The sequence below is a fragment of the Gouania willdenowi genome, chromosome 5 (genome assembly GCF_900634775.1).
Source record: "Gouania willdenowi chromosome 5, fGouWil2.1, whole genome shotgun sequence".
NCBI classification, from domain to species: Eukaryota; Metazoa; Chordata; class Actinopteri; order Blenniiformes; family Gobiesocidae; genus Gouania; species Gouania willdenowi.
In genome coordinates, this window is record NC_041048.1 from 15,489,953 (window position 1) to 15,510,826 (window position 20,874).

Here is a 20,874-nt window from a genome sequence, read left to right on the forward strand (position 1 = left end):
GGCAGGGGTAAAGCTGTTGTGGTGGTGGTGGTGGTGGGATGTGAGTGCGTAATGGCGCCGCTTTAAACTCGTCTCACTTAGAGTGTAAAGATGCATGTCTGCAGCACACACCAATCAGGCTTTGTCTTGATCATTTATGTTGTCACATACAGTACGTATTTGTGTTGGTGTGAACAACTTTATATCATGATGACACACCAGATGTGTGATTTGGCTCTCTGCTATTTTTATTATTATATGCATTCAACTCGTTGCAGAAGATACTATTCTGTCCCATTGTGCTCTTTTTACTGCGTTTAAGAATATTAGGATGGCCTTCTTAGCAGGCAGCAAAAGCATTATTTTAGCTATTATTTTACATGCATAGACTCACGCTGGACCATATGCTAAAGCTAAAAAAAAAAAAGAAATAAATAAATTACGTATTGAGTTTGTCAACAATGTTGCAACAACAGAAAACATATTCCTGCTTAATCCTAAATGTAATTAAATTCAGTTTCTTATCATTTAATTACCCTTCCTCAATATGTTTCACTATTCTGTGTCTCTAAATTAATTAGTTAATAATAAACGTGTTCCTTTGATTGTCTGACTTTGTGTGAGTTTCCTTTGGGGTTAACTGTCAACCTGACATTAGGGCACCCTACGTTTGGCCATTAATAGGCTATGGTTATCTTCAGCGCCCTTATTCAATATATGTATTATAGTAATAAGTCAATCCGGGGAATGGACAGAGCTAGATGTTCATGCTTAATTATTCGTTATCCTGCCTTGTTTCTTTAAATCATTGTGAAAAATTAAGACCGATGAGACTTCCTGAAAGCATTTTCTCATACAAACCTTAATGGGCAATACCGAATCAAAGAGCAAATAACTAATACAGTTTCTGCTTGCTCGGGCAGCTCATGTGTCAAGAAGACTTAGCCAGTGGTGGAAATGCTTTTAATTTTCTGTAACTGAATTAAATACAGTGGTTCCTCAACTTTTTCTGCTGCCCCCCCTTTGAAGAATGAAAACCCCACCCATCGTGACAAATGAAAGAAAATGGTTTAAACAAATAATAATAATAATTTTGGACTAATCTTTGTTAAATCTCATAAAAATGATCAAGTGCAAAGAGGAAAAACGTTTTCTATTTTTAATGCTCAAGGTTCAGCAAGGACATTCTACCTAAAAGATCTTCAGTTTTATAGATTCCCTGACTTAGTTATCTAACAATTTAAATTTGCCTAAACAAGCAAATTTACATCCCTAAAACATTTTAAGCCTTTAACATGTGGACAAATTATTATTTTCTTGTCTAATATTAATCTAATAATATGTGTTATCATGTCTGTGCTCATAATTCTATTAGTTTGTAGATTGTTTACTGTGTGTGTGTTCATAAACAGCTTTATAGGTATAATCACTATTACGCCGTACTAGTTATGTCATTGCCCACATTGTTGGAATGTCATTGTAAAGATCAGACATTTGTGATTCTGAGACTCTCTTTTTTGCTACAAATATAAATGTTGTTTGTTTTATTATTATAGTGGCAGGGTCACTATGACCTTGCGTTTGTCTCCTCTTCTTTTCAGTATCCCATAAAGACGCACCTGAACTTATGTATTACGACACGTCTTTATGACATGTATTATGAGTCTAGACTGATTCTAATGTCAGCTTCACTGTTTGGCGAAGGCATAGAGCGTAAAACGTGATATGTCATTCAGCTACCTTGATATGATGTGATGGACAGGGCCTGGACTCCCCACTTGCACATTCATTTGCCTTACGTAACAAGCTGAATAAACAAGAGTTGACACATGATCATGTGACTTTCAACAGTGATGTGTGAAACTAATGCTGTAATTAGTGCTGAAGCTTTGGACACCACAGCAAAGCAGTTAGTATAACTTTGAGTAGAGGTGAAGACGGGGCCAAAGGCAGAGATGTTGTTTGTCGGCTCGTGTGTTGGTTGGTGGGACAGAATAGGTGTCAGGACTGTTTCGAGCCAGCCAGGCCCATCTGCTTGTCACCTGGCCTTGGCACGGAGGAGTCTGGGTAATGACAAGGAAAGGATAGCCTCAGCGAGCAGTTGCTGAAAGCTAATTACTGACTGGAATCCATGCAGAAACGACACATCTGGATCCTGGAGTCAAAATGTGGAAGATTATGCACCAATACCAGCCTGAGTTCCTGATTTCTATCTGTCAGAAGAACCACAGATCCAGGGATCGGCCTTGAGCCTTAAAATCATTCGCCACATCCTCGTTTCCACTGATCCTAGTGTTCTCTTCTCAGAGGCATCGAGAAAATTCAATTGTACCTCAGGCAATGGAAAGGGAAAGAGAGAGAACTGATATACCAAGACAATCTCAGTGGAAGATCAGCCAGGGCTCCGTTGCTTTAGTGTTGAGTGACTTTACCCTGAGTTCATGTGCTAATCTTCCACACTCCATCACTGCTCACTCAGTCTTCTTAAACCACATTATTAATGATCAATAGTGCCTTTTTTGTATATTTGGCATCCAAATCTTGCAGCTGTTCTTTCTTGAAGTTTTATATTGGTTAAAGCAGGGTTTCTCAAATGGGGGTGCGTGTACCCTTAGGGGTACGTGATGGCACTACGTGGAGTATTTGAGAGAGGGAGAGAGAGAGAGGAAAATGAACAAACAAAGTATCAGGCTTGGTCCCACCTCAGGCATGATATGACCAGAAATGAATCTATTCAGGGGTCGGGGACCCCAAATGGGGTCGCCTGGAGTATAAATGGGATCAACTATAATTTCTGAAAAATTTAAAAATTTGTAAATTAAAACATACAATCTTAAAGAACTGCATTTCCATACTTTCACTTTGTGAAATATAAATCTAGTTCAACTAAAATGCAGTAAAAATTTTTTTTATCTGAGCTGAAATATGTTAACTAATTCTAGAAAAAAAAATATGTCGTTGAGGTCACCAGAAATTCTTGATATCAAAATGGGGTCACGATCCAAAAAAGGTTGGGAACCACTGCACTAAACACTGTTTCTTTCCACTTATTTACAAAATGAGATTCTTTAAAATGTGTGTTATCACACATTAATTCCATCAGTATGTTCTATTGTAGTTTTTAAATAGCTTTCTAAGCAAAATGTTGTAGTTGGACAAAGGGGGTACATGGATTTAGAAATAAAAGAAAGGAGGTACTTGAGTCAAAAAAGTTTGACAACCACTGGGTTAAAGAGTAACTAAACCCCAAAACCATTTTGTTCTGGTGAATACAAATGTATTTAGGTTGGAAGTAGTGATGATGATTGATCCTGTTCCAAAGTATTTCAATTTGGCATATTTAGTTGTAAAATGTCTGAATGACTGCCTAAGATCATGTGACGTTTTGGGACAGTCTTGCGCCACAAACAAGCACCGTTAGCCCTGCCCCTTTTATAGAAACCAGCACCTGTGAGCTCTACAATCTGTGGTGAGTAGGTTGGATTGAGAGAAGAGTGAATAGAGAAGTTTATAGAGTAATGACGTGAGGAGCGGAGTGGACGTTGGCTGTTTGTCGCTTTTCTACAAATCCGTCCTTATTATTGTAATCACTACAGAAATTGACGGATATTATTGCACTTCTTAGTACTGATTGCTACGTGAAGTTTACCCGGCACGTACCTGTCACTACGTTGAATTCGGAAAAGTCCCAGTGTATCCTCCGTTCTTTGGCTTCAAAGCCTTGGAACCAACATCGGGTGTTTTCAGGTAGGATTGTACCTACGGCAGTTGTCTTGGTGCTGCATGTCCTCCCAGGACTGTCTTATCACAGGCCCGATGGCCGCTTGCTTGGAACGGCCATGCTAGCGATGGTAGCTGCTACTCCCATAACACCGAATCTCATCAGTCTCCACGGATCCTGCATCGCCTCTGCCTTCAAGGGAATGTCCACACGTGGAATACCATCCCTGTGGAAGCTGTGGATTACCCTGGTTTGTGTCGCTGTCATTCACCGCTACACGCCTGGATCTCGACTAGCCGCTAACACATCAAGCATCATGTTGTGGTCCAACACCTTGACACAGCATCTCCAGGCTCTCAATAATAACAACCAAGCTCCATAATCATCTCCAATCTAACAGGCTATATGATAAATTTAATCTAGTTTTCGAGTCACCAGCAACCTGCTGATGGTTTCTGATTCCGGTTCCACATCCCTCCTCATTCTTCTCGACCTCTCTGCTGCTTTTGACACTGTCGACCACCACGTCCTCCTGCACTGACTCCAGCACTACACAGGTCTCTCTGGCACTGCCCTTCAATGATTTAATTCCTACCTCACTGACAGAACCGAGTATGTAGCTCTGGGGCACGCAAAATCCTGACCCCACACTGTCATTTGTGTGGTCCCCCAGGGCTCCATACTCGGTCACTGCTCCCCGCCTGTGGAACCCCCTCCCAGACCACCTCAGGGCCCCGTAGACAGTGGACGCATTTAAGAAAGGACTTAAAACCCACCTTTTTACACAAGTTTATGTTTACAGCTAATGCTTGTTTTTAGTCCTGTCTTTTAATATATGTTGTGTTTCTAATTCTGTCGTCCAATTACCACTTTAAGATTTGGTGTCAATTGTAAAATGCATTACAAATAAAATGTATTATTATTATTATTATTATAATTATTATTATTAATCTTATAATTATTATTATTATTAGTTAACATTGCATAGATTGTTCATTGGAGATTTTCTAGTATAGACTGGATGTGTCTTAACTGCTCCAGGAGACCCGCCCATAATCAATGCATTTTTTTTTTTTTTTCCCTCAAAGTGGCAACATCAGGAGAAAGCAGGGGTTTAGTTGCTCTTTAAGTTGTAGATGACCCATAACGGATGAGTTGTTGAAATCTACATTGCCTCATAATTAATATTTATCACCTTCAAAAAAACTTTGAGTTTTATTAAGGGAAAATTCTTCACGATGAAAAATATACTTTTTTTTTTTTTTTTTTTTTTTTTTTTTTTTTTTTTTTTTTTTTTTTTTACCTTGTCTGCACATGCTGTCGAAGGTTAACACTACAAGAAGTGCAATCTTTTAACAGCAATGCATATTTTATTATTGCAATTAAATAAATTTATTTATTTCATTGCATAATTGTGACCATCACCAGCCCTCCCTAGGGAAGGGTAAGAAATACTTTATTAAAGGGAGGATGTAAAAAAAAGAGAGGGCAGTGTTTACACCAAGGTGAGGGGTTGGAGGGGGGTGGGGAAGTTAACAGGGAAGAGGGATACAAGATAGGATATGGAATGAGTGGGGAATAGTTGTTAGGTTCCAAGTGATGCGATGTGAAATTGTGGTTGTGTATATTGTGCAGTTTGGTGACCAGTGTGCGGTTTAGGAATAATAGTGGTGGCTGTGAACAGAGGAAGAGGTGAGTGGAAATTCCATAAAACAGGTATTTGGGAACAAGGTGCAAGGTGTCTAAGGTTGAGCCCAGTATGAGTGTTATCCCACAGCCCAAGGCCAGTGCATACATGACAAATGTATTTCCAAGAACCGCCACTGCAAAACCCACGAGCCGCCCCCGGGCCCGAAGAAGCAGTCAGGCCAGCAGCGAGAGCGGGCAGCCTAAGGGCCCCCGGCGACCACCCCACGGCCAAGCAGCCCCCCGCACGCCCCCAAGGTCCCAAGCCGAGAGGCAGCCATCGCCCCCCCCATACACACCCGAGAAAGCCCCAAGGAGCCAAGGACCCAGCGCACCACGCCACCGATCCCACCCCCAACCCCCAGACCCCCACCCCACCGACCCCCCCCCCCCCCCCACACACACCCCCGCGCCCAACCCCCCGAGGGGAGGGCCCAGAGAACTCCCTGCCCGAGGCCCCAGCGGAGGAACCGAAGCCCACGCCCAGCAGACGACCAGAGCCGCGCCGAACGGGCAGCCGGCGGGCACCCGCCGGCGAGCCCAGAGCCAGCAGGGGCCCGACCCCAGGCCAGAAGGACCCGGAATGGATGCAGCACCAGGAGCAGCCCGCCCAGGGAGGACGACCACACCCCAAGCCGCATAAGGCACCAGGGGCCGCTGGGAGTCCCCCCGCCGGCCCCCAGGCACCCCAACCTAGCCCCCCATGGCGCCCCAGATCACCCCCTGCTGATGCCGCCCGCGCCACGAGCTTCAGTTTTTTTTAAAGCCAGGGCCCCCCCCAAGGGCCAAGCCAGACCGCCCCGCCGGGATGTGGCCCCCTGTTCGGGCCCCGACACCCTGCCTCACGGGGCACTGCCCAAGCAGGGGCCGTACCAGTAGGTACGCAAGGGCGCGGCACGCGCCACCCGCCCCGAAAGACCCCCGCCACGACCGGCCCGGCCAGCAGGCCAAGCACCCCGGGCCCCAGGAGCACCCCCCGGGAACAGGACCCCCCAAGGGCAAGCCCCCGGGCCAAGCCCCCCGGGACGCGCCCCCCACCCCGGCCCAGGACCCGGCCACAGCCCAGCAGAACCGCACAGCCCCAGACGGCACAAGGCCAGCAGCCCAGGGCCCGCCGTCCCCCGGACGGCGCAAGCCACGGGGCAGCGCCCCCCGCCGGCCCGCGAGCAACCGGCGACCCCCACCGCGGGGACGGAGGCACCCCAACGGCACACATCAAGTAAGGGACAGCAGCCCCCAGCCAAAGATGCCCCGGACCCACCCACCAGTCCGCAGATGGCAGGACGTACCCACCAGGCGGCCGAAAGCAACCTCAACCACCGGAACAGCTAGCGCCGCCCCCCCAGTAAACAGCATCATCCCGAGGCGCCAAACAACCCCGCCCCAACCCCGGTGAGGACACCAGCACCCCCCCAGCACACCCACCCCCCAAACCGGCGAGGCAGGCCGCCCCGGGCCCGCACACCGCGGGGCCCGCCCCCAAGGCCACCAGGAGACGAAACAAGCACCAAGCCACACCCAAGGGGGAGAGGCACCCCCGCGCCCCACCAGGCCGACACCGCCCGGAAAGACCCCGCAAGGAGAGACCCCGGCAAAGCCCCTCCGAGACCCACCGCCACGCCCGACCGCACCATCGTGATGTATTTTTACTCTATGCAGTGGCCCAGCCACCAACAGAGGGGCCAGGCCCCCACCGGAGAGGCCCAAATGTGTGTACCAACCCACCACCCTGTTATGGTGCCTCTCCATTCCCCAATGGAGAGGCACTTCCCGATCCCCTGTGTGAATGTGTGTGTTTGGTGAATGTATGGGGTGTGATTAAAAGAAGGGGGATGGAGGGGAGCGGTGCTCCCCATCCAGCCTCTGTGGATTTATGTGTATGTGGTGTAATAGGCCGGAGGGTGTAAGTGATAATACACCCTCCGGGGGGTGGCATGTTGAGATGTGATTAAAATTGGAGGGATTAGTAGGGCAACTAGGGTGGGAGTGCCGCCCCCACGCCACTACATAGTAACACAGGTGGCGGCCCCCTCCACCCCCAGCCCCACCATCCAGCCCCCCAAGGGTTGGGTATGGGTGTGTGGTGCATTTTGTGAGTGAGCCAGACCAGCTGGGAGTGTGGTGAAGTGAACATGTAGGAGGCCTGTCCGGTGTGAGCCGGGCCCGTCCGCATGGCGGGCCACGCGAGAGGGTAGATGGCGCAGACGGGCAAGTGGCACTGTGGGCCCCGGAGCAGCACAGCCAGAGACCCCCCCCCACGGCACCCCCCAGACCGCGCCGGCCCCGCGGAGCACGGCGACAACCCCCACCCCCGGGCACAGCCAGGCACCAACCCCATCCCCCGGCGCCCCAGGGGGCGACCCCCGCCGCACGCCGGCCCGGAGCAACGCCACCCCGCCGCCAAGGGGAGCGGCCGAGCAGGGGGGAGGCCCGCGCCCGCACCAGGGCCAGCACAGGCCCACCCGGCGCCACGATACAACACTCTCCACCGGGAGGCGGCCCCGGCCCCCCCGACTAGAGAGGACGCCATCCACCGCCAAGCAGGGCCATCCCGCCAGCCACGGACCGGCAAGCCGGAGTACCGAAGCACCCCCAGCCCGGAACCGCCCCCCCACACCAACGGCGCCAATGGAGCCCCCCCCCCCCCACGGAGGCGATCCCCGACGACCCACGCACCGGCACGAGACACCCCCCCGACGCCAGCCCACCCCGGACGACAGCGGGCCCGAGGCCACCAGCCCCGCCCCGCCCAAGGCTGCGCAGCGCCGCCACGAGCCGCGGCCGGTCCCCGGGCAGATGGCAGGAGAGCACTCCCCCGGAAACGTAGACCAAGGATCCGCCCCCGGGGCACCCCCGCCCCGGAATCGCGCCCACGGCGCCCGGTGCACCCAGCCAGCAGACCAGCCAATCCCGACAAGGATCCACCAGGCCAAGAACCACGCGCCGCGCCCCCGCACACCCACCCAATACGACCCCCGGGGAGACCCCATAGCACCCCCCACCCCACCCCTCTAGCCGTAACGGCCACACCCCGGCCATTGCGGTCAAACAAAAAGCCCCGGAGGGGGCCCCGCCTGGCTCGCCGCGCAAGCGACATCCCTGGCAAAGGCGCGCCCCAGGGAGCCAAGCCTAGGACCCGCAAGGGCCGACGGAGCAACCCACAGCCACACCCCGCCACTCAGCGACCCAGGAGGCAATCGCCGACCCCGGGCAGCAGCCACCCCCAAAGCCACCCCCACCCCGGATCCCCCCGGACCGGAGCCAAGGACCCCACCACCCCAGGCCCCCCAACGAGACCACCCCCCAGCCAACCCACCCGGCACGGCACCGCCCGTCCCCCAGGCGGGAGCCACAGCCCCCCCACCAGCGCCCCAGGCCAACGGGAGCCCCCCAAACCCAACCCAACAGGATGGCGGGCGCAAGAGCAAAGGAGGAGGGGGGGGGAGGACGAGACAGGGGGACAGGGAGCAAGGGGAAGGAGCGGCAGGGGAGCACGCAGGGCCCCAGCCCCAGAGACCAACCAGATGTGCACGCGAGGGGCAACAGCGCCAAATCAAACAGCCCCGGGACCTCGTGAACACCCAGAAGGAATGCACACCCGTGTCGAGGCAACAAGAGACCCCGGCAACCCACCCCAGCCACCCCGGCCAAGACCACCCCAGAGGCCCAAGGTGGCCCAAGCTTACAGTTGGGCTAGTGCGTTAGTAAAGAGTGGTGCTGGCAGTCGCTTGCAGGCTAGATCATCAGGGTTTTAAAAATTTAGATTTAATGCAATTAAAAAAGGAGTCCAACGCTCCTCAAAGCACGTTATTTTTTTTTGTTTTCTGAGAGCAGACATCTTTTCCATGGAAATAAATTCTGTGAGGAGATTTTGCCATTGGTTTATGTTTAAGGATTTTTTGTCTTTCCAATTTAGTAATATTGTTTTTTTTGCTATGGCTAGTGCCGCAAGGATTGATTGTGATTGGTTTGCTGGAAGTTGAAGCATTGTCAGGTCTCCAATCAAACAAAGATTTGGAGATAAAGGAATCCTGCAGTCCAAAATGGAGGACAGTTTTTCAGTGATTAGAATCCAAAAGTGTTGAACTGGGGAGCAAAGCCATAAGGCATGTAGATAGGAATCCGCTGTATTCTGGGTGCACTGAGAGCAGATGTCTGTTGCTAAGAAGCCCATTTTATGCATTTTCTGTTGGGTAGTGTGGGATCTGTGGAGGACCTTGTATTGAATTAGCTGAAGGTTTGTGTTTTTTGTCATCTTAAAAGTATTACAACAAATTTCTGTCCAGAAATCAGTGCTCGGGGTGATTGAGAGTTCGGCCTCCCACTTCGCGATTGGTAAGTAATTACAGTTAGTGTTCGAGAGCGCTCTGTATATTTTTGAGAGTTTTTTTGATTTTGTTGAGATTTTTTTCATATATATAGCCAGTTCTGGAGGTTGTAAAGTAGTTAAGTCTAGTGGAGTATTTTTCTTTATTGTCTCTGTTACTTGTAAGTACTGTAGAAAGTTACTTTTATTTATATCGAATGCTTGGGTTAGATTGTTATATGGCCTGATCTTGTCATTTTCAAAAAGGTCTTGGAGATGAGTGATTCCACTCTCTTCCCATGTTTTCAGATAGAGTGGTGTTTTTTTATTTTTAAAGTCAGGGTTGTGCCAGATTGGAGACAGTATACTAATTTTTAATTGGACATTTGTGATGTCCAGGGCTTTCCACCATGCAGTCAGTGTGGAGGCAATTAGTGGGTTTTTAAAGCAGTTGTGATGTTTGAGGGTCGCAGTGATAAAAGGGAGATCAGAGAGTTTAATGTGTTTGCAGTCTAACTGTTCTATTTCTAGCCAGGTGTTGTAGTATTCTTTTGGTTTTAGCCACTCTGTTAAATATAATATTTGGTTTGCTAAGTAATAATGCATGAAATTAGGGGCTTCTAAACCACCCTCGTCTTTGTTTTTTTGAAGGGTAGAAAGGCTTATTTTAGGTTTTTTATTTCTAGTATAGAATTTTGTAGTTGCAGAATCTAATCTTTGAAACCATTGTTTTGGTGGTTTCAGTGGTATCATTGAGAACAGGTAGTTTATTTTAGGTAAGATTTTCATTTTAACTGAAGCTATCCTGCCAAGTAGTGAGATGGGGAGATTGTTCCATCTCCGCAGATCTTCTGTGACTTTGTCCAACATCGGATCATGATTTAGTTTAATTAATTCATTTAAGTTTGGTGATATATTTAAGCCTAGATATTTAATTGTATTTGTGGTGGAGGGGTGTTGTGGATTTTGGTTTGCAGGATTCCATGAGTTTTTTGTCAAAGGGAGGATTGATGATTTTGTCCAGTTAATGGAATAGTCTGATAATTTAGAGAAGCTGTTTATTAGATTAAATACTTCCTCTAAAGAGGATTGCGGTTCTTCCAAATAGAGTAAGATGTCATCCGCGTAAAGATTAATTTTGTGTTCTGAGATGGATGAGTGGATTCCTTTAATAACAGAGTTCTGACGTACAGCTGCTGCGAGAGGTTCAACGAATATTGCAAAAAGCAAAGGTGAGAGTGGGCAGCCTTGTCTGGTTCCCCTCTGCAGTGTGAAGCTTTGGGATGTTATTTGGTTTGTGGTTACTGAGGCCTTAGGTTTATTGTACAGGGTGGAGATCCATTGTATGAATGATTCTCCGAAGCCAAATTTGCCAAGGACAGTTAGGAGGAATGACCAGTTTACTCTATCAAATGCTTTTTCTGCATCGAGTGATAAGATTATTTTTTTCTTTTTAGAGTTCTGTGCCATGTTGATCACATTAAACAGTCTTCTCACATTGTCTGTGGAGTGTCTATTTTTAATAAATCCTGTCTGGTCTTGGTGTATAATTGACTGTACTACTTTCTCTAACCTGGATGTGAGTGCTTTGGAAATAATTTTTAAGTCTGTGTTAATAAGTGAGATGGGACGATAGCTTGAGGGTAACATGGGGTTCTTGTCTGGTTTAAGTAACAATTTAATGTTCGCTGTATTCATGTGACCTCCTACATAACCTTTATTTTTGATCTCTGTTACTACTCTGAAAAATAGTGGAGCCAGCATTGACCAGAAATGTTTTAGGAATTCAGCAGGGAACCCATCTGGACCTGGTGCTTTGCCTGTTGACATGCTGTCTAAAGCATTTTGTAATTCTTGTAAGGTTAATGGTGAGTCTAAGGTGGTTTTCTGATCTATAGTGAGCTGTGGTAGGTTTAGTTTATTAAGAAAGGTTTTAATATCTTCAGTGTCAGGGTTTAAATTTGATGAGTATAAGTTTTGATAATAATCACGAAAAATTTTATTAATGTCCTGAGGTAAGTTTAAAGTTTGACCTGAGTTATTAGAAATTGTTGCTATAAAGGAATTTTCTTTATTGTGTTTAAGCTGGTTTGCTAAGTATTTGCCTGATTTATTATTGTAATCAAAGTTTTTGTATCGTAATTGTTGCAAAATGAAGTCGGTTTTTTTAGATAAGATGATATCCAGATTAAGTTTTGTATTTTGAAGTTTTTCCCATAAAAGTTCAGATGGGTTAGCTGCGTATTCTTCCGTAAGTTTCTTAATTTTTTCTTCAAGTGTTTTTTCTGCTATCTGTTCCTGTTTTTTCTTAAAAGAAGAGTATGATATAATCTTCCCTCTAATGACAGCCTTGCCAGTTTCCCAGAGTAAGGACGGTGATATTTCCGGGGAGTCGTTTGTCAATAGAAAGTCCTCCCATTCTTTTCTTATTATTTTTTCAAATTCACTGTCATTAAGTAATGAGGTGTTAAAGCGCCATAGAGAGGATACTTTCTGATTAGAGTCACACTGCAGGGTGAGGGATATTGGGGCATGATCGCTAATAATTATAGGATGTATTTTAGAGGACATCTTATGTATGATGGAATTATTTGAAAGAAAAAAGTCGATTCGGGAGAAGGATTTATGCGCGGGGGAGAAGAAGGTATATTCTTTTTTAGTTGGGTTATTCAGTCTCCATACATCTCCTATTCCAAGATCTTCCATGTAATCAATTAATACTTTAGCAGATCGAGATGGTTTTGTATTTGAGCACTTACTAGATCTGTCCAATGATGTGTTGAGCGCCAAATTGAAGTCACCTCCGATGATTAAAGATGAGTCTGCAGAAAGGTCTGAGAGCTCTGAGAAAATTCTATGGAAGAAATCAGGGTCATCATTGTTGGGGGCATAGAGGTTTAGAATTGTGAAACATTTATTATAGATTACTACTTTGATAATAATATATCTACCCTCTGGGTCTATGACGGAGCTGATTATGTTAACAGGTAACCTTTTGTTGAGAAGAACCGAGACTCCTCTTTGTCTGGAATTGAAACATGAGTTATATATTTTATTAAAATTTGAATCTGTCAGGGATTTTTCTTCTGATTTAAGTAAGTGAGTTTCTTGAAAGAAGACAATGTCTGCATTTAATCTTGAAACATAGTCAAATATCTTAATCTTTTTAGCCTGCGAGCGAATGCCACGCACATTCCAAGAAGTTACTGTAAACTGATACATAGAATGAGGTGAATGTTAGTCCATACAGGTGTAAGCATATCTGAGAATCTGTGGTCATTTGTGCACAACTGTGTTATAAAAGGCTTGGATGCAAGAAAAAAAGAAGAGGAGACACACTTATCATGCGATAACACCACGTGGTAAATGACTGGATCAAAAAGGTTAGTGAAAAGCACAAACATACAACAACAACAATAACAACAACAACCAGTATCAAAAGAGTAAAAGGAGCAAGGGGTAATTATAGGAGGTGTAGGAGGTGGGGGGTGTTGTGGGTGTTGAGTGAATGTGAAAGAAAAAAAAGAGTGAGGGGTGGGAGAAGAGAGAGTTGACATGACGGTAAAGAGTGTCCTGTGAGAGAGTACGTGCCGAAAAGTGTTTACCAAAATCTAAGCTAATATGTAGCATACATACAAACATACATACATACACACACACACGTGTCCATATATACACCTATCCGTGTTTTTTTTTTTTTTTTTTTTTTTTTTTTTTTTTGGTGTTGTTATTATTTTTATGTATTTATTTATTTTAATTATTATTTTTTTTTTTTTTTTTTTTTTTTTTTTTTTTTTTTTTTTTTTTGGAATTATCATTATTTTATTTTATTTTTTTTTCCCTCTATTTTTATATATACACACACACACACACGCACGCAAGCACACACACACACACACACACTTTTTTTTTTTTTTTTTTAAATGTATTTATTGGTTTTATTTGCCTTTTTTTGTTATATATATATATATATTTTTTTTTGTTTTTTTTTTTTTTAATTATATATATAGATATATACATACACACACACACACACAAACATATACATACACACGTACATCACATATATTTATTTTAACTTTAAAATAATGCCACCTTAACTTCACCTTAAGTGGAGAATTATCCTTTGAGTGTTAACTCACATATCACGTGTGCGTTTTTTTGTTTTGTTTTTTTTAATTTATTTATTTATTATTATTTTTAGATTTGTCTTTCTCAGTAGAGCCAGGGGGTGATGTTTGAATCCCTAAACAGTTGGCCATCTATGTAAAGCTTGTCTACAACCAGTTTGGAGTTTTTGCCTTTCTGTCGGTTTTCCTTAAAGATAGGATACAGGGTTTTTCGACGTTCGTTTATTTCCCGAGGGAATTGATCGTTCATGCCGAATTGCGTACCTTTAAGTTCCCTACCTTTACTTTTTACCTGGATTTTCTGTTGAAAGTGCTCAAATTTGGCAATGATGGGACGTGGCCGGTTACCTCTACGTGGTCCGAGGCGATGGACACGGTGAAATGTGATGTTTTTCACGGTTTCTGCCGGGATTTTAAGCGCAGACGACATGAAGTCTTTTAGCAGAGCATCTGGGTCATCGTTGGGGGTTTCTGGGATGCCTGAGAAAATCACATTGTCTCTCATACTGCGAGATTGGATATCCAGGACAGTCTCTTTAAGAGACTTGTTTTCATTTTTCAGCTCTTTTACCTCGGAGCTCACCGCAGATAAAGCCGAATGGATATCATGATTATCTTTTTGTAAGTCCTGGATTTGTTGATAGGCAAATTCCAGGCTGGCTTTCATTTCCTGAACGTCTCGGTGCAGTAAATCGAGCACATCCAGCCTCTTAATTATGGTTTGTAGGAGTTCCGTGTGGGACTCTACCTCGAGGTCTGACGTATCGGTAGCCGAATCGTTTTTTCGGCGCTTGGCCGACTTACCTGATGTACTGGCTTTCGGTCCGGTCTCCATCACGTACTCAGCGTAATATCTATCGATGAAATCCTCGAGGTCCTCCACTCTGGCTGGTGGGGGGGCGCGTGGTCGGCTCTCGTCGGTGGCGTTGATTTAACGGTAAAAATCGTTAATATGTGCACGTAAGCAGGATCGGTAAACTAGTCTCGGCGGCGAGCCGCCATGTTGAATTTTCACAGATTGTCACGTGACTCTCAGAACATCACGTGTGACTTACCTCCTTCTCTGTGACTTACCTCCTCCTCTCTATGAAAAATATACTGACCACAGGAGTTAATGAAATCCTGCAATAGGTCCATGAGCATCAGCCGTCTCCAAATGACCCTGCTTCAATCTGCAGATGGGCCACCTTCGTCCATGTGCCTGATGGAGTTGAGTCGCGGGTCACATTCTCGCCGCTTTTCAGTTGTGCGCTGATGATTGCTTATAAAGCAACCCCATCCTCTCGTGAGAAAGCGGCTCTGACTGTGTGGCGCTTTAGCTCTCCCCTCCTCTCCTTCTCACTGCCTCAAATTAAGATTTCAGTAATTAAATTGATAAAAGTCAAGCTGCCTCATAGTTCCAGACCTTATTTAATACACCACACAGCTGTGGAGAGTTCTGGAAGTTCTACATTTGATGTGGCATTCTTTATTATTATTAATAATTGGATTCCACTTCCACACTTTCTCTCTTTCTCATACTGTTGGCCTATGTTCACTTAGTTAATCGATCTCTTGCATGGCTGGGTTAATGCTAGAGCTCCTTCTCCAAGTGACTTCTGGTCTTTTTTTTCCCCAAGCTGTGTTTGGGGAAACTGATTTAAAATTCAGTCGGTGTGTATTGTGAATTCACTATAACACACAGGTCAGAGGTTGTGTTGCAGGTTGTGGCGCCTGCCAGGGAAGTGGAAGCGTTTGTCTGTGTGGGAGCTGCAGCAAAGCCTACTGGTGCTCTGTTGCTCTACCTTCATATCAGCTTGGCCAAGCATTAGAACAGAACCTCTGTGGCCCACAGGCAGCTGGCTTCCCACTACACTCAGCGGAATAGCTGATAATCAGCAGAAAGAGACCCCCGGTGATTAGTCCTGCCTCTTTCCTCTGCTAACTGCTTGCTTGTATGTTCACTAGTCAGAATGTCAAACTAGTACCTGCCTTTGAAACCCTTTCTCCACTCCTTCCCATGACACCATAGAAACCACTATAATGTCAATCAATCTCTGCTCACTTGTATCAGTGTTAAATGTGTTTTTAATTGCCGTAAAATGAGACTAAGTGGATTTTTGACTTCCCTCTGTATGTCAGCCTCTATTAACATTAAGCAGAAGGTCTGCGTCATTTCTGCCTCTCTCGGGAAAAAGAGGAAACGTTTTGGCATCAACAACCAAGTCTGTCTGGACACTGAATCAAGTAATGTTTGATGCCGCCAGGGTTGGGGTCAATTACATTTTTAAATTACGTTTTCAATTATCCATGTTCAATTACAATGCAATTACGATTACAGTGACCAGATTTTTTCTCCAATTGCAATTAAATTTAGGTTATTTGGTTTAGTGCCATTCTAAAGACGTGAATTGTGTTTTTCAGCTGGGGTTGCTAGGAGACAGTGTGACAAAGGTCTCCCGTGAATATCTAACTGGTACCATGATGTAGTGACCAACTGGTGCCTTGTAGCACACACTCGACCAGAGCATGTGTAGAATTAAGGGGACTATTGAGAGTGTCGCTATGGTGAGAGAAAATGATTAAAAAAAGGGGCAAGTGGTGATACTCGGCATGTCCGGGAGGAGGAGGAAGTTGCGTGTGTGGAGAATGACGGGGGGAGAGACTTGGAGGATGGACAAAATACTCTAAGCAAACCTTACAACTCTGACACAGATAGCGAAATAATAATAATATTGCCATCAAAAGCCCGGTCTCAGTGTTGTTTTTGTAGTTTTATAGAAGGAAACCAATCAGCTTTTTGTCACAAACTGGCGATTTGTGTGAAACTTGCCTCTATTCAACTGCTGTTTATGGAAGAACAAAACAAGCTAGATTTTTTTTTCTGTTGAAAGTAGAGAGTCTAATCTTTCAGAATCTGGTTTCAGATGTCAGATTGTCATAGGACAAAATATTCTGTGGGTCTTGAAAAATCAGTGAAAATCATCTAAAATGCCTGGCACTGAGGGGTTGGCTGCTCTGAAAATGGCTGGCAGTGAATGAGTTAAAGGTCCAATGTCATGCTATTTTCCCCCAGCTCCATTTGTTCTAAGAACCCCAAAAACATATTTGAGTTTTTTTTTCTCAAACTTGTCTGTTTTGCAGAGTTTTAGCCCTTTGAAAAGTCACTTTCTGAGCAACTCTACAAACAGGCTGATTTGCGGCCTACTTATGCATATTCATGAGTGGGCGTGTCTATAGACGGGACACTGACTTCCCTTATGACACACACAGTTGTGATTGTTTTATGCCAAAAAAAATTGCACATTACAGTAAAACACATGGCTTTTAAGCTGCTATTGATTGTGAGTCCGTCCAGAGGATGGCCCGCCCTCCTCCCACCCAGTTCACATGATAGCAACAAACAGCGGCAGTAGCAGAAACAACAACAGCCTTCGATGTGCAGCCGTGATAGAACGTGAAAGCACTGCGCGAAGGATGCTGACATGCTCACCTTCGTGGGCGTGGCTGTTTACATGTCAATTACGTCAGAGAACTTCCTGGAGGCGCGGCTTCTCCAGCTCAGTACCGCGTCAAATTTGTCATTAAAGTGGGAACGCATCATTAAATTGGAGCGAGGTGTAGGGCTTGCCCTCCAGTAAGAAAGGAGCAAATTACCCTCTAACGATTGAGGGAATCAATGAAAAAAATACTTTGGGCATGTGTATGAAGCCCATATAGCACTTTTATGATGTTTAATGTACAGAAAAGTCGATTTAGCGTAACATGGGCTGTTAAAGCTTTGACCATGGCAACTGATGTACACACACACACAGACCAATGTGAGAAACAGGAAGTGATCGTGAAATTACTTTCCAATGTGTATGTTTGACTTAGAGAGTGTTTTGCAGTGCACCGATATTCAGGATCAGAGTCTGCTCACTCTCATTGAAATTGATGCGAATCCATTGAAAAATAGCCAAGATACTACATTCAGAATGTGATGGCAAGGAAATGGCGAACGTTTTTCCGGTGACATTATAGGCCCCTCCCTCTGATCACAGCCTTTATCATCAACCTGCTCCTATCTGTCTAGGTTCATCCACCAGTATTTTGAGGTCAACACGACATATCGTCTTTCTGCTAGAGCTGTTAGCGTCGGACACCACTAAATGCGCCATCTGAGAACTCAAGGAATGATGGGTAATTTTCACATTGAGTCTTGATTAGGGCTGGCCAGTCATCATGTGTATCAAATATGAGGCAGTTTGAACTTTTTATATTAGTTATATGCATTTTTCTATTATGGCATGTTAAATGCATCAACAACATGACCAAAAATCTCCCTCTTTATCATACGCAGTAGAGAAAAAAAGTGCCTTTAACTTTGATTTAAAAATGTTCATATTGGATGCTGACTTCAGCTCTGCTGGCAGTTTGTTCCACTTCTTTGCTGCATAGCAACTAAATGTAGCATCACCATGCTTACTGTGAGCTCTGGGCTCCACTCTCTGACCTGTGTCCATAGATCTGAGAGACCTGCTGGGTTCATATCTGACTAACATCTCACTGATGTATTCTGGACCAAGCCCATTCACAGATTTATACACCAGCAGCAGAACTTTAAAGTCTATTCTGAGGCTGACTGGGAGCCAGTGTAAAGACATTAAAACTGGAGTAATGTGTTCTGACCTCTTTGTTCTGGTTCAGACCCGAGCTGAACCAGATGTAGATGTTTGATGCTCTTTTGGGGGGATTCCTGTTAGAAGACCATTACAATAGTCCAGTCTGCTGGAGATAAAAGCATGGACCAGTTTCTCCTGATCTTTCTGAGTCATTAAACCTTTCACTCTGGAGATGTTCTTTAAGTGGTAGAAGGTTGTTTTTGTGATCAAATTGATCTGACTGCTGAATGTCAGATCTGAATCAATCAGAACACCAAGGTTTTTGACTTGGTCTTTAGCTTTTAAGATTGAGACTCAAGATACTTGCTGACAGCAGTCCTCTTTTCCTTGTTACCAAAGACAATCACCTCCATCTTATCATGATTTAGTTGAAGGAAGTGTTCACTCATCCAGCAGTTTACTTAAGCAGTCACACAACACCTCAATGGAACCATAGTCATATGGGTTCAGTGGTTGTTGTGTGTCATCTGCGTAGCTCTGATAATCAACCTTACAGTTCTGTAAAATGTGTTCTAAAGAAAGCATATAAAGGCTAAACAAAAGGTGTCCAAGATCAGAGCCCTGAGGAACCCCACAGGATATTGATAATCTGTCAGATTCAAAGTTTCCAATGCTTAAAAAAACTCTTTCTAACAGTTTCCAATGCCAAAGAAAAACAACTCAGTTTTATCTCACAGTACTGCTTTTCTTACTTCTCAAAGACACGTCAGAGATAAAACTAAATGTTTTGGCACATGAGAAGTTAATGTGATTTGAAAATTATTTACACACCCACCCACAGATGAACATACAAACAAATACAATCTTAAACTAAATGCGTTAAGGATGCAGTTAAAATATAGCATCAAGCCAAATTACATGTAGCAAAAACATTTATTTAAATATCTTTTGTAAAAAAAAAAAAAAGATTATTGTTTCGGGTCAATGAGTTGTCTACACACTGCTTACAATCACTATACCAGAAACAAACTATACCCAACTGTTTATGAAGTATGTAATCCAGACATCAATCATATCAACCCACAATCAGCGTGTATAGCAATCTGCACGTGTTTCCTTTTTGAATGTATTCAGTAAATGGTTGGTGCATTTAAACCTGAAATTATGACAATTGACAATAAACATAATGCAGACAAAATGTACTTTTCTTCAGATTACCATATCAGAAATTAGATATTGATATTGACATTATTTTTGATCAAGTTGTGTCCCAATTTTTTTCATAATACAAAAGTGATGGCGAGGAAAATGGCGCCAGTTGAGAAGGCAAGGCATGATGGGAAATGTTTCAAAGCAGTCATTAATTGGCTTGGGCATTTGTCATTTGTGTGAAATTTGAAGCAAATTGACTTCTTTGTCTTGAGTTATTGTGAAAATATCAGTTTGTGGTTTAATGGAATCAATTCCAACAACTACAAAAAAGCAGATATGTTACCTAATATAATAATATGTAATATAAGTTGAGGCGATTTTAGATTGTAGCAAATAGCTCTTCACAAGCTCACTTTTTTACATTTTCTTTTGAAGTTTTATGAACTGAAATTATGGTTAATGAATTTTATAAATTTAAAGATGCTGCAAAATTGTTTTAATCATGAATTAAACCCCACTGATTTCAAATTCCTTTACACAATTCCAACAAATGTATGGAGACACGTGTGGTTTTGAAGGCTCTAAAAAGCAACATTAGGTCTAATAATGTCTACTCGCACTTTGAATCTCTGTAGCAATAAAGCCATGTTACGCATATTAGGGTTTGAATCTCTAACAATAGAATGAAGCGACATTCAGTCTTTTCTTAAGGCAATATATACAAAACTTATGGTAGCTGTTCGTTAAAGGGGCTGAGCAACCCAATTCATTTCTGAGTGCTTAATGGTTATTATTTACTTAGACCATGCACTGGTAATTACTCTGGCTCATGCAGTAATTATATGGAGAAGGGATTGTTGTTCAAGTCAGCCAAAACATAAGCTGTAGTCGTTACTAAATGATACAACAGCATTTTTAAAGCACATAAGCCATTTCCACAGAGGGCCAATAAATACAAGTAAGGACAGAGCGTCTGTTATGAGAGTATTTTGCTTTTATCTCATGTGATAAGCATTTGGTCTCCATCTTAATAAGTCTTTAAAGTTGTTTTGTCCCACTACATTTTGTTTATTTGACAAGTGGTAAATATATCGTGATATTAAAAGGTCACAAGACATATCATTGAAAGTACGAGTGGTATTGTGATATTGTGTGTTGGGGAGGTATATCTGTAGCAAGCAAGTCTGTCTTTTCAACAGCAGGAGACATAGTATATATCCAAAGAAAATTTAGACATACTAATATTGTTATAAAAAGAACATTCCATATAGTAAATATGGGCTGTGTAGTAAATGTATAGTTAATTCACAAATAGGA

General features: G+C 44.1%; 1 protein-coding gene across 3 annotated transcripts in view; it reads left to right on the plus strand.

Annotated features, from left to right (window-relative positions):
• The window catches only part of cacna2d2a (calcium channel, voltage-dependent, alpha 2/delta subunit 2a), a 236,788-nt gene that overhangs the window by 174,703 nt on the left and 41,211 nt on the right, over positions 1-20,874 (plus strand). The window lies entirely within an intron of this gene.